Genomic DNA, 13,822 nt, shown 5'->3' with positions numbered 1-13,822 from the left:
AACTCAGCAGTCCAGGTTCCTGATGTCAGTTTGTAGGGCTCCCTTGGGTCTATCAGGGCAGCACAAGTTTGAGGTGGGGACAACTTCAGTGTGGGGTCCATCCTTCTATATATGGATTTTTTGCAGTCAGGGCCAGGGGCCCCAGAGCACATCCTTTGGCCATTTTCCCTGGGAAAGGAAACTCAGCAGTCCCGGTTCCTGATGTCAGTTTGTAGGGCTCCCTTGGGTGTATCAGGGCAGCACAAGTTTGAGGTGGGGACAACTTCGGTGTGGGGTCCACCCTTCGATATAAGAATTCTTTGCAATGAGGTCCCTACCCAGGTACAGGGGCCCCTGAGCACATCCTTTTTCCATTTTCCCTGGGAAAGAAAACTCAGCAGTCCAGGTTCCTGATGTCAGTTTGTAGGGCTCCCTTGGGTCTATCAGGGCAGCACAAGTTTGAGGTGGGGACAACTTCGGTGTGGGGTCCATCCTTCGATATAAGGATTTTTTGCAGTCAGGGCCAGGGGCCCCTGGGCACAACCTTTTTCCATTTTCCCTGGGAAAGAAAACTCAGCAGTCCAGGTTCCTGATGTCAGTTTGTAGGGCTCCCTTGGGTCTATCAGGGCAGCACAAGTTTGAGGTGGGGACAACTTCGGTGTGGGGGCCATCCTTCGATATAAGGATTCTTTGTAGTGATGGCCCTGTCCAGGGCTAGGGGACCCTGGGCACATCCTTTTTCCATTTTCCCTGGGAAAGAAAACTCAGCAGTCCAGGTTCCTGATGTCAGTTTGTAGGGCTCCCTTGGGTCTATCAGGGTAGCACAAGTTTGAGGTGGGGACAACTTCGGTGTGGGGTCCATCCTTCGATATAAGGATTTTTTGCAGTCAGGGCCAGGGGCCCCTGGGCACATCCTTTTTCCATTTTCCCTGGGAAAGAAAACTCAGCAGTCCAGGTTCCTGATGTCAGTTTGTAGGGCTCCCTTGGGTCTATCAGGGCAGCACAAGTTTGAGGTGGGGACAACTTCGGTGTGGGGTCCATCCTTCGATATAAGGATTTTTTGCAGTGAGGCCCCAGCCCAGGGCCAGGGGCCCCTGGGCACATCCTTTTTCCATTTTCCCTGGGAAAGAAAACTCAGCAGTCCAGGTTCCTGATGTCAGTTTGTAGGGCTCCCTTGGGTCTATCAGGGCAGCACAAGTTTGAGGTGGGGACAACTTCGGTGTGGGGTCCATCCTTCGATATAAGGATTCTTTGTAGTGGTGGCCCTGTCCAGGGCTAGGGGACCCTGGGCACCTCCTTTTTCCATTTTCCCTGGGAAAGAAAACTCAGCAGTCCAGGTTCCTGATGTCAGTTTGTAGGGCTCCCTTGGGTCTATCAGGGCAGCACAAGTTTGAGGTGGGGACAACTTCGGTGTGGGGTCCATTCTTCGATATAAGGATTCTTTGCAGTGAGGTCGCAGCCCTGGGCCAGGGGCCCCTGGGCACATTCTTTTTCAATTTTCTCTGGGAAAGAAAACTCAGCAGTCCAGGTTCCTGATGTCAGTTTGTAGGGCTGCCTTGGGTCTATCAGGGCAGTACAAGTTTGAGGTGGGCACAGCTTCGGTGTGGGGTCCATCCTTCAATATAAGGATTTTTTGCAGTCAGGGCCAGGGGCCCCTGGGCACATCCTTTTTCCATTTTCCCTGGGAAAGAAAACTCAGCAGTCCAGGTTCCTGATGTCAGTTTGTAGGGCTCCCTTGGGTCTATCAGGGCAGCACAAGTTTGAGGTGGGGACAACTTCGGTGTGGGGTCCATCCTTCGATATAAGGATTTTTTGCAGTCAGGGCCAGGGGCCCCTGGGCACATCCTTTTTCCATTTTCCCTGGGAAAGAAAACTCAGCAGTCCAGGTTCCTGATGTCAGTTTGTAGGGCTCCCTTGGGTCTATCAGGGCAGCACAAGTTTGAGGTGGGAACAACTTCGGTGTGGGGTCCATCCTTCGATATAAGGATTCTTTGTAGTGATGGCCCTGTCCAGGGCTAGGGGACCCTGGGCACATCCTTTTTCCATTTTCCCTGGGAAAGAAAACTCAGCAGTCCAGGTTCCTGATGTCAGTTTGTAGGGCTCCCTTGGGTCTATCAGGGCAGCAGAAGTTTGAGGTGGGGACAACTTCGGTGTGGGGTCCATCCTTCGATATAAGGATTCTTTGTAGTGGTGGCCCTGTCCAGGGCTAGGGGACCCTGGGCACCTCCTTTTTCCATTTTCCCTGGGAAAGAAAACTCAGCAGTCCAGGTTCCTGATGTCAGTTTGTAGGGCTCCCTTGGGTGTATCAGGGCAGCACAAGTTTGAGGTGGGGACAACTTCGGTGTGGGGTCCATTCTTCGATATAAGGATTCTTTGCAGTGAGGTCGCAGCCCTGGGCCAGGGGCCCCTGGGCACATTCTTTTTCAATTTTCTCTGGGAAAGAAAACTCAGCAGTCCAGGTTCCTGATGTCAGTTTGTAGGGCTGCCTTGGGTCTATCAGGGCAGTACAAGTTTGAGGTGGGCACAGCTTCGGTGTGGGGTCCATCCTTCAATATAAGGATTTTTTGCAGTCAGGGCCAGGGGCCCCAGGGCACATCCTTTTTCCATTTTCCCTGGGAAAGAAAACTCAGCAGTCCAGGTTCCTGATGTCAGTTTGTAGGGCTCCCTTGGGTCTATCAGGGCAGCACAAGTTTGAGGTGGGGACAACTTCGGTGTGGGGTCCATCCTTCGATATAAGGATTTTTTGCAGTGAGGCCCCAGCCCAGGGCCAGGGGCCCCTGGGCACATCCTTTTTCCATTTTCCCTGGGAACGAAAACTCAGCAGTCCAGGTTCCTGATGTCAGTTTGTAGGGCTCCCTTGGGTCTATCAGGGCAGCACAAGTTTGAGGTGGGGACAACTTCAGTGTGGGGTCCATCCTTCTATATATGGATTTTTTGCAGTCATGGCCAGGGGCCCCAGAGCACATCCTTTGGCCATTTTCCCTGGGAAAGAAAACTCAGCAGTCCAGGTTCCTGATGTCAGTTTGTAGGGCTCCCTTGGGTCTATCAGGGCAGCACAAGTTTGAGGTGGGGACAACTTCGGTGTGGGGTCCATCCTTCGATATAAGGATTTTTTGCAGTCAGGGCCAGGGGCCCCTGGGCACAACCTTTTTCCATTTTCCCTGGGAAAGAAAACTCAGCAGTCCAGGTTCCTGATGTCAGTTTGTAGGGCTCCCTTGGGTCTATCAGGGCAGCACAAGTTTGAGGTGGGGACAACTTCGGTGTGGGGTCCATCCTTCGATATAAGGATTCTTTGTAGTGATGGCCCTGTCCAGGGCTAGGGGACCCTGGGCACATTCTTTTTTCCATTTTCCCTGGGAAAGAAAACTCAGCAGTCCAGGTTCCTGATGTCAGTTTGTAGGGCTCCCTTGGGTCTATCAGGGTAGCACAAGTTTGAGGTGGGGACAACTTCGGTGTGGGGTCCATCCTTCGATATAAGGATTTTTTGCAGTCAGGGCCAGGGGCCCCTGGGCACATCCTTTTTCCATTTTCCCTGGGAAAGAAAACTCAGCAGTCCAGGTTCCTGATGTCAGTTTGTAGGGCTCCCTTGGGTCTATCAGGGCAGCACAAGTTTGAGGTGGGGACAACTTCGGTGTGGGGTCCATCCTTCGATATAAGGATTTTTTGCAGTGAGGCCCCAGCCCAGGGCCAGGGGCCCCTGGGCACATCCTTTTTCCATTTTCCCTGGGAAAGAAAACTCAGCAGTCCAGGTTCCTGATGTCAGTTTGTAGGGCTCCCTTGGGTCTATCAGGGCAGCAGAAGTTTGAGGTGGGGACAACTTCGGTGTGGGGTCCATCCTTCGATATAAGGATTCTTTGTAGTGGTGGCCCTGTCCAGGGCTAGGGGACCCTGGGCACCTCCTTTTTCCATTTTCCCTGGGAAAGAAAACTCAGCAGTCCAGGTTCCTGATGTCAGTTTGTAGGGCTCCCTTGGGTGTATCAGGGCAGCACAAGTTTGAGGTGGGGACAACTTCGGTGTGGGGTCCATTCTTCGATATAAGGATTTTTTGCAGTGAGGTCGCAGCCCTGGGCCAGGGGCCCCTGGGCACATTCTTTTTCAATTTTCTCTGGGAAAGAAAACTCAGCAGTCCAGGTTCCTGATGTCAGTTTGTAGGGCTGCCTTGGGTCTATCAGGGCAGTACAAGTTTGAGGTGGGCACAGCTTCGGTGTGGGGTCCATCCTTCAATATAAGGATTTTTTGCAGTCAGGGCCAGGGGCCCCAGGGCACATCCTTTTTCCATTTTCCCTGGGAAAGAAAACTCAGCAGTCCAGGTTCCTGATGTCAGTTTGTAGGGCTCCCTTGGGTCTATCAGGGCAGCACAAGTTTGAGGTGGGGACAACTTCGGTGTGGGGTCCATCCTTCGATATAAGGATTTTTTGCAGTGAGGCCCCAGCCCAGGGCCAGGGGCCCCTGGGCACATCCTTTTTCCATTTTCCCTGGGAACGAAAACTCAGCAGTCCAGGTTCCTGATGTCAGTTTGTAGGGCTCCCTTGGGTCTATCAGGGCAGCACAAGTTTGAGGTGGGGACAACTTCGGTGTGGGGTCCATCCTTCGATATAAGGATTTTTTTCAGTCAGGGCCAAGGGCCCCCGGGCACAACCTTTGGCCATTTTCCCTGGGAAAGAAAACTCAGCAGTCCAGGTTCCTGATGTCAGTTTGTAGGGCTCCCTTGGGTCTATCAGGGCAGCACAAGTTTGAGGTGGGGACAACTTCGGTGTGGGGTCCATCCTTCGATATAAGGATTCTTTGCAGTGAGGTCGCTGCCCTGGGCCAGGGGACCCTGGGCACATTCTTCTTCCATTTTCTCTGGGAAAGAAAACTCAGCAGTCCAGGTTCCTGATGTCAGTTTGTAGGGCTCCCTTGGGTGTATCAGGGCAGCACAAGTTTGAGGTGGGGACAACTTCGGTGTGGGGTCCATTCTTCGATATAAGGATTCTTTGCAGTGAGGTCGCAGCCCTGGGCGAGCGGCCCCTGGGCACATTCTTTTTCCATTTTCTCTGGGAAAGAAAACTCAGCAGTCCAGGTTCCTGATGTCAGTTTGTAGGGCTGCCTTGGGTCTATCAGGGCAGTACAAGTTTGAGGTGGGCACAGCTTCGGTGTGGGGTCCGTCCTTCGATATAAGGATTATTTGCAGTCAGGGCTAGGTGCCCCTGGGCACATCCATTTTCCATTTTCCCTGGGAAAGAAAACTCAGCAGTCCAGGTTCCTGATGTCAGTTTGTAGGGCTCCCTTGGGTCTATCAGGGCAGCACAAGTTTGAGGTGGGGACAACTTCGGTGTGGGGTCCATCCTTCGATATAAGGATTTTTTGCAGTCAGGGCCAGGGGCCCCTGGGCACATCCTTTTTCCATTTTCCCTGGGAAAGAAAACTCAGCAGTCCAGGTTCCTGATGTCAGTTTGTAGGGCTCCCTTGGGTCTATCAGGGCAGCACAAGTTTGAGGTGGGGACAACTTCGGTGTGGGGTCCATCCTTCGATATAAGGATTTTTTATAGTGAGGCCCCAGCCCAGGGCCACGGGCCCCTGGGCACATCCTTTTTCCATTTTCCCTGGGAAAGAAAACTCAGCAGTCCAGGTTCCTGATGTCAGTTTGTAGGGCTCCCTTGGGTCTATCAGGGCAGCACAAGTTTGAGGTGGGGACAACTTCAGTGTGGGGTCCATCCTTCTATATATGGATTCTTTGCAGTCAGGGCCAGGGGCCCCAGGGCACATCCTTTGGCCATTTTCCCTGGGAAAGGAAACTCAGCAGTCCCGGTTCCTGATGTCAGTTTGTAGGGCTCCCTTGGGTCTATCAGGGCAGCACAAGTTTGAGGTGGGGACAACTTCGGTGTGGGGTCCATCCTTCAATATAAGGATTCTTTGCAGTCAGGGCCAGGGGCCCCTGGGCACATCCTTTTTCCATTTTCCCTGGGAAAGAAAACTCAGCAGTCCAGGTTCCTGATGTCAGTTTGTAGGGCTCCCTTGGGTCTATCAGGGCAGCACAAGTTTGAGGTGGGGACAACTTCGGTGTGGGGTCCATCCTTCGATATAAGGATTTTTTGCAGTCAGGGCCAGGGGCCCCAGGGCACATCCTTTTTCCATTTTCCCTGGGAAAGAAAACTCAGCAGTCCAGGTTCCTGATGTCAGTTTGTAGGGCTCCCTGGGGTCTATCAGGGCAGCACAAGTTTGAGGTGGGGACAACTTCGGTGTGGGGTCCATCCTTCGATATAAGGATTTTTTTCAGTCAGGGCCAAGGGCCCCCGGGCACAACATTTGGCCATTTTCCCTGGGAAAGAAAACTCAGCAGTCCAGGTTCCTGATGTCAGTTTGTAGGGCTCCCTTGGGTCTATCAGGGCAGCACAAGTTTGAGGTGGGGACAACTTCGGTGTGGGGTCCATCCTTCGATATAAGGATTCTTTGCAATGAGGTCCCTACCCAGGTACAGGGGCCCCTGGGCACATCCTTTTTCCATTTTCCCTGGGAAAGAAAACTCAGCAGTCCAGGTTCCTGATGTCAGTTTGTAGGGCTCCCTTGGGTCTATCAGGGCAGCACAAGTTTGAGGTGGGGACAACTTCGGTGTGGGGTCCATCCTTCGATATAAGGATTTTTTGCAGTGATGTCCCAGCACAGGGCCAGGGGCCACTGGGCACATCCTTTTTCCATTTTCCCTGGGAAAGAAAACTCAGCAGTCCAGGTTCCTGATGTCAGTTTGTAGGGCTCCCTTGGGTCTATCAGGGCAGCACAAGTTTGAGGTGGGGACAACTTCAGTGTGGGGTCCATCCTTCTATATATGGATTTTTTGCAGTCAGGGCCAGGGGCCCCAGGGCACATCCTTTGGCCATTTTCCCTGGGAAAGGAAACTCAGCAGTCCCGGTTCCTGATGTCAGTTTGTAGGGCTCCCTTGGGTCTATCAGGGCAGCACAAGTTTGAGGTGGGGACAACTTCGGTGTGGGGTCCATCCTTCGATATAAGGATTCTTTGCAATGAGGTCCCTACCCAGGTACAGGGGCCCCTGGGCACATCCTTTGGCCATTTTCCCTGCAAAGAAAACTCAGCAGTCCAGGTTCCTGATGTCAGTTTTTAGGGCTCCCTTGGGTGTATCAGGGCAGCACAAATTTGAGGTGGGGACAACTTCGGTGTGGGGTCCATCCTTCGATATAAGGATTTTTTGCAGTGAGGTCCCAGCACAGGGCCAGGGGCCCCTGGGCACATCCTTTTTCCATTTTCCCTGGGAAAGAAAACTCAGCAGTCCAGGTTCCTGATGTCAGTTTGTAGGGCTCCCTTGGGTCTATCAGGGTAGCACAAGTTTGAGGTGGGGACAACTTCGGTGTGGGGTCCATCCTTCGATATAAGGATTTTTTGCAGTCAGGGCCAGGGGCCCCAGGGCACATCCTTTTTCCATTTTCCCTGGGAAAGAAAACTCAGCAGTCCAGGTTCCTGATGTCAGTTTGTAGGGCTCCCTTGGGTCTATCAGGGCAGCACAAGTTTGAGGTGGGGACAACTTCGGTGTGGGGTCCATCCTTCGATATAAGGATATTTTGCAGTCAGGGCCAGGGGCCCCTGGGCACATCCTTTTTCCATTTTCCCTGGGAAAGAAAACTCAGCAGTCCAGGTTCCTGATGTCAGTTTGTAGGGCTCCCTGAGGTCTATCAGGGCAGCACAAGTTTGAGGTGGGGAGAACTTCGGTGTGGGGTCCATTCTTCAATATAAGGATATTTTGCAGTCAGGGCCAGGGGCCCCAGGGCACATCCTTTTTCCATTTTCCCTGGGAAAGAAAACTCAGCAGTCCAGGTTCCTGATGTCAGTTTGTAGGGCTCCCTTGGGTCTATCAGGGCAGCACAAGTTTGAGGTGGGGACAACTTCGGTGTGGGGTCCATCCTTCGATATAAGGATTTTTTGCAGTCAGGGCCAGGGGCCCCAGGGCACATCCTTTTTCCATTTTCCCTGGGAAAGAAAACTCAGCAGTCCAGGTTCCTGATGTCAGTTTGTAGGGCTCCCTTGGGTCTATCAGGGCAGCACAAGTTTGAGGTGGGGACAACTTCGGTGTGGGGTCCATCCTTCGATATAAGGATTTTTTTCAGTCAGGGCCAAGGACCCCCGGGCACAACCTTTTTCCATTTTCCCTGGGAAAGAAAACTCAGCAGTCCAGGTTCCTGATGTCAGTTTGTAGGGCTCCCTTGGGTCTATCAGGGCAGCACAAGTTTGAGGTGGGGACAACTTCGGTGTGGGGTCCATCCTTCGATATAAGGATTTTTTGCAGTCAGGGCCAGGGGCCCCTGGGCACATCCTTTTTCCATTTTCCCTGGGAAAGAAAACTCAGCAGTCCAGGTTCCTGATGTCAGTTTGTAGGGCTCCCTTGGGTCTATCAGGGCAGCACAAGTTTGAGGTGGGGACAACTTCGGTGTGGGGTCCATCCTTCGATATAAGGATTTTTTGCAGTGAGGGCCCTGCCCAGGGCCAGGAGCCCCTGGGCACATCCTTTGGCCATTTTCCCTGGGAAAGAAAACTCAGCAGTCCAGGTTCCTGATGTCAGTTTGTAGGGCTCCCTTGGGTTTATCAGGGCAGCACAAGTTTGAGATGGGGACAACTTCGGTGTGGGGTCCATTCGTCGATATAAGGATTCTTTGCAGTGAGGTCGCAGCCCTGGGCCAGGGGCCCCTGGGCACATCCTTTTTCTATTTTCCCTGGGAAAGAAAACTCAGCAGTCCAGGTTCCTGATGTCAGTTTGTAGGGCTCCCTTGGGTGTATCAGGGCAGCACAAGTTTGAGGTGGGGACAAATTCGGTGTGGGGTCCATCCTTCGATATAAGGATTCTTTGCAGTCAGGGCCAGGGGCCCCTGGGCACATCCTTTTTCCATTTTCCCTGGGAAAGAAAACTCAGCAGTCCAGGTTCCTGATGTCAGTTTGTAGGGCTCCCTTGGGTCTATCAGGGTAGCACAAGTTTGAGGTGGGGACAACTTCGGTGTGGGGTCCATCCTTCGATATAAGGATTTTTTGCAGTCAGGGCCAGGGGCCCCAGGGCACATCCTTTTTCCATTTTCCCTGGGAAAGAAAACTCAGCAGTCCAGGTTCCTGATGTCAGTTTGTAGGGCTCCCTTGGGTCTATCAGGGCAGCACAATTTTGAGGTGGGGACAACTTCGGTGTGGGGTCCATCCTTCGATATAAGGATTTTTTGCAGTCAGGGCCAGGGGCCCCAGGGCACATCCTTTGGCCATTTTCCCTGGGAAAGGAAACTCAGCAGTCCCGGTTCCTGATGTCAGTTTGTAGGGCTCCCTTGGGTGTATCAGGGCAGCACAAGTTTGAGGTGGGGACAACTTCGGTGTGGGGTCCATCCTTCGATATAAGGATTTTTTGCAGTGAGGCCCCAGCACAGGGCCAGGGGCCCCTGGGCACATCCTTTTTCCATTTTCCCTGGGAAAGAAAACTCAGCAGTCCAGGTTCCTGATGTCAGTTTGTAGGGCTCCCTTGGGTCTATCAGGGCAGCAGAAGTTTGAGGTGGGGACAACTTCAGTGTGGGCTCCATCCTTCGTTATAAGGATTCTTTGCAGTCAGGGCCAGGGGCCCCTGGGCACATCCTTTTTCCATTTTCCCTGGGAAAGAAAACTCAGCAGTCCAGGTTCCTGATGTCAGTTTGTAGGGCTCCCTTGGGTCTATCAGGGTAGCACAAGTTTGAGGTGGGGACAACTTCGGTGTGGGGTCCATCCTTCTATATATGGATTTTTTGCAGTCAGGGCCAGGGGCCCCAGGGCACATCCTTTTTCCATTTTCCCTGGGAAAGAAAACTCAGCAGTCCAGGTTCCTGATGTCAGTTTGTAGGGCTCCCTTGGGTCTATCAGGGCAGCACAAGTTTGAGGTGGGGACAACTTCGGTGTGGGGTCCATCCTTCGATATAAGGATTTTTTGCAGTCAGGGCCAGGGGCCCCTGGGCACATCCTTTTTCCATTTTCCCTGGGAAAGAAAACTCAGCAGTCCAGGTTCCTGATGTCAGTTTGTAGGGCTCCCTTGGGTCTATCAGGGCAGCACAAGTTTGAGGTGGGGACAACTTCGGTGTGGGGTCCATCCTTCGATATAAGGATTTTTTGCAGTCAGGGCCAGGGGCCCCAGGGCACATCCTTTTTCCATTTTCCCTGGGAAAGAAAACTCAGCAGTCCAGGTTCCTGATGTCAGTTTGTAGGGCTCCCTTGGGTCTATCAGGGCAGCACAAGTTTGAGGTGGGGACAACTTCGGTGTGGGGTCCATCCTTCGATATAAGGATTCTTTGCAGTGAGGGCCCTGCCCAGGGCCAGGAGCCCCTGGGCACATCCTTTGGCCATTTTCCCTGGGAAAGAAAACTCAGCAGTCCAGGTTCCTGATGTCAGTTTGTAGGGCTCCCTTGGGTCTATCAGGGCAGCACAAGTTTGAGATGGGGACAACTTCGGTGTGGGGTCCATTCGTCGATATAAGGATTCTTTGCAGTGAGGTCGCAGCCCTGGGCCAGGGGCCCCTGGGCACATCCTTTTTCCATTTTCCCTGGGAAAGAAAACTCAGCAGTCCAGGTTCCTGATGTCAGTTTGTAGGGCTCCCTTGGGTCTATCAGGGCAGCACAAGTTTGAGGTGGGGACAACTTCGGTGTGGGGTCCATCCTTCGATATAAGGATTCTTTGCAGTCAGGGCCAGGGGCCCCTGGGCACATCCTTTTTCCATTTTCCCTGGGAAAGAAAACTCAGCAGTCCAGGTTCCTGATGTCAGTTTGTAGGGCTCCCTTGGGTCTATCAGGGTAGCACAAGTTTGAGGTGGGGACAACTTCGGTGTGGGGTCCATCCTTCGATATAAGGATATTTTGCAGTCAGGGCCAGGGGCCCCTGGGCACATCCTTTTTCCATTTTCCCTGGGAAAGAAAACTCAGCAGTCCAGGTTCCTGATGTCAGTTTGTAGGGCTCCCTTGGGTCTATCAGGGCAGCACAAGTTTGAGGTGGGGACAACTTCAGTGTGGGGTCCATCCTTCTATATATGGATTTTTTGCAGTCAGGGCCAGGGGCCCCAGAGCACATCCTTTGGCCATTTTCCCTGGGAAAGGAAACTCAGCAGTCCCAGTTCCTGATGTCAGTTTGTAGGGCTCCCTTGGGTCTATCAGGGCAGCACAAGTTTGAGGTGGGGACAACTTCGGTGTGGGGTCCACCCTTCGATATAAGAATTCTTTGCAATGAGGTCCCTACCCAGGTACAGGGGCCCCTGGGCACATCCTTTTTCCATTTTCCCTGGGAAAGAAAACTCAGCAGTCCAGGTTCCTGATGTCAGTTTGTAGGGCTCCCTTGGGTCTATCAGGGCAGCACAAGTTTGAGGTGGGGACAACTTCGGTGTGGGGTGCATCCTTCGATATAAGGATTCTTTGCAGTCAGGGCCAGGGGCCCCTGGGCACATCCTTTTTCCATTTTCCCTGGGAAAGAAAACTCAGCAGTCCAGGTTCCTGATGTCAGTTTGTAGGGCTCCCTTGGGTCTATCAGGGCAGCACAAGTTTGAGGTGGGGACAACTTCGGTGTGGGGTCCATCCTTCGATATAAGGATTTTTTGCAGTCAGGGCCAGGGGCCCCTGGGCACAACCTTTTTCCATTTTCCCTGGGAAAGAAAACTCAGCAGTCCAGGTTCCTGATGTCAGTTTGTAGGGCTCCCTTGGGTGTATCAGGGCAGCACAAGTTTGAGGTGGGGACAACTTCGGTGTGGGGTCCATCCTTCGATATAAGGATTCTTTGTAGTGATGGCCCTGTCCAGGGCTAGGGGCCCCTGGGCACATCCTTTTTCCATTTTCCCTGGGAAAGAAAACTCAGCAGTCCAGGTTCCTGATGTCAGTTTGTAGGGCTCCCTTGGGTCTATCAGGGTAGCACAAGTTTGAGGTGGGGACAACTTCGGTGTGGGGTCCATCCTTCGATATAAGGATTTTTTGCAGTCAGGGCCAGGGGCCCCTGGGCACATCCTTTTTCCATTTTCCCTGGGAAAGAAAACTCAGCAGTCCAGGTTCCTGATGTCAGTTTGTAGGGCTCCCTTGGGTCTATCAGGGCAGCACAAGTTTGAGGTGGGGACAACTTCGGTGTGGGGTCCATCCTTCGATATAAGGATTTTTTGCAGTGAGGCCCCAGCCCAGGGCCAGGGGCCCCTGGGCACATCCTTTTTCCATTTTCCCTGGGAAAGAAAACTCAGCAGTCCAGGTTCCTGATGTCAGTTTGTAGGGCTCCCTTGGGTCTATCAGGGCAGCACAAGTTTGAGGTGGGGACAACTTCAGTGTGGGGTCCATCCTTCTATATATGGATTTTTTGCAGTCAGGGCCAGGGGCCCCAGAGCACATCCTTTGGCCATTTTCCCTGGGAAAGGAAACTCAGCAGTCCCGGTTCCTGATGTCAGTTTGTAGGGCTCCCTTGGGTGTATCAGGGCAGCACAAGTTTGAGGTGGGGACAACTTCGGTGTGGGGTCCACCCTTCGATATAAGAATTCTTTGCAATGAGGTCCCTACCCAGGTACAGGGGCCCCTGAGCACATCCTTTTTCCATTTTCCCTGGGAAAGAAAACTCAGCAGTCCAGGTTCCTGATGTCAGTTTGTAGGGCTCCCTTGGGTCTATCAGGGCAGCACAAGTTTGAGGTGGGGACAACTTCGGTGTGGGGTCCATCCTTCGATATAAGGATTCTTTGCAGTCAGGGCCAGGGGCCCCTGGGCACAACCTTTTTCCATTTTCCCTGGGAAAGAAAACTCAGCAGTCCAGGTTCCTGATGTCAGTTTGTAGGGCTCCCTTGGGTCTATCAGGGCAGCACAAGTTTGAGGTGGGGACAACTTCGGTGTGGGGGCCATCCTTCGATATAAGGATTCTTTGTAGTGATGGCCCTGTCCAGGGCTAGGGGACCCTGGGCACATCCTTTTTCCATTTTCCCTGGGAAAGAAAACTCAGCAGTCCAGGTTCCTGATGTCAGTTTGTAGGGCTCCCTTGGGTCTATCAGGGTAGCACAAGTTTGAGGTGGGGACAACTTCGGTGTGGGGTCCATCCTTCGATATAAGGATTTTTTGCAGTCAGGGCCAGGGGCCCCTGGGCACATCCTTTTTCCATTTTCCCTGGGAAAGAAAACTCAGCAGTCCAGGTTCCTGATGTCAGTTTGTAGGGCTCCCTTGGGTCTATCAGGGCAGCACAAGTTTGAGGTGGGGACAACTTCGGTGTGGGGTCCATCCTTCGATATAAGGATTTTTTGCAGTGAGGCCCCAGCCCAGGGCCAGGGGCCCCTGGGCACATCCTTTTTCCATTTTCCCTGGGAAAGAAAACTCAGCAGTCCAGGTTCCTGATGTCAGTTTGTAGGGCTCCCTTGGGTCTATCAGGGCAGCACAAGTTTGAGGTGGGGACAACTTCGGTGTGGGGTCCATCCTTCGATATAAGGATTCTTTGTAGTGGTGGCCCTGTCCAGGGCTAGGGGACCCTGGGCACCTCCTTTTTCCATTTTCCCTGGGAAAGAAAACTCAGCAGTCCAGGTTCCTGATGTCAGTTTGTAGGGCTGCCTTGGGTGTATCAGGGCAGCACAAGTTTGAGGTGGGGACAACTTCGGTGTGGGGTCCATTCTTCGATATAAGGATTCTTTGCAGTGAGGTCGCAGCCCTGGGCCAGGGGCCCCTGGGCACATTCTTTTTCAATTTTCTCTGGGAAAGAAAACTCAGCAGTCCAGGTTCCTGATGTCAGTTTGTAGGGCTGCCTTGGGTCTATCAGGGCAGTACAAGTTTGAGGTGGGCACAGCTTCGGTGTGGGGTCCATCCTTCAATATAAGGATTTTTTGCAGTCAGGGCCAGGGGCCCCTGGGCACATCCTTTTTCCATTTTCC

This window comes from Lonchura striata, chromosome 31 (genome assembly GCF_050655825.1).
Source record: "Lonchura striata isolate lonStrDom1 chromosome 31, ASM5065582v1, whole genome shotgun sequence".
Lineage (NCBI taxonomy): Eukaryota > Metazoa > Chordata > Aves > Passeriformes > Estrildidae > Lonchura > Lonchura striata.
The sequence above is the reverse complement of the archived record's forward strand: the minus strand, read 5'-3'. Positions refer to the sequence as shown.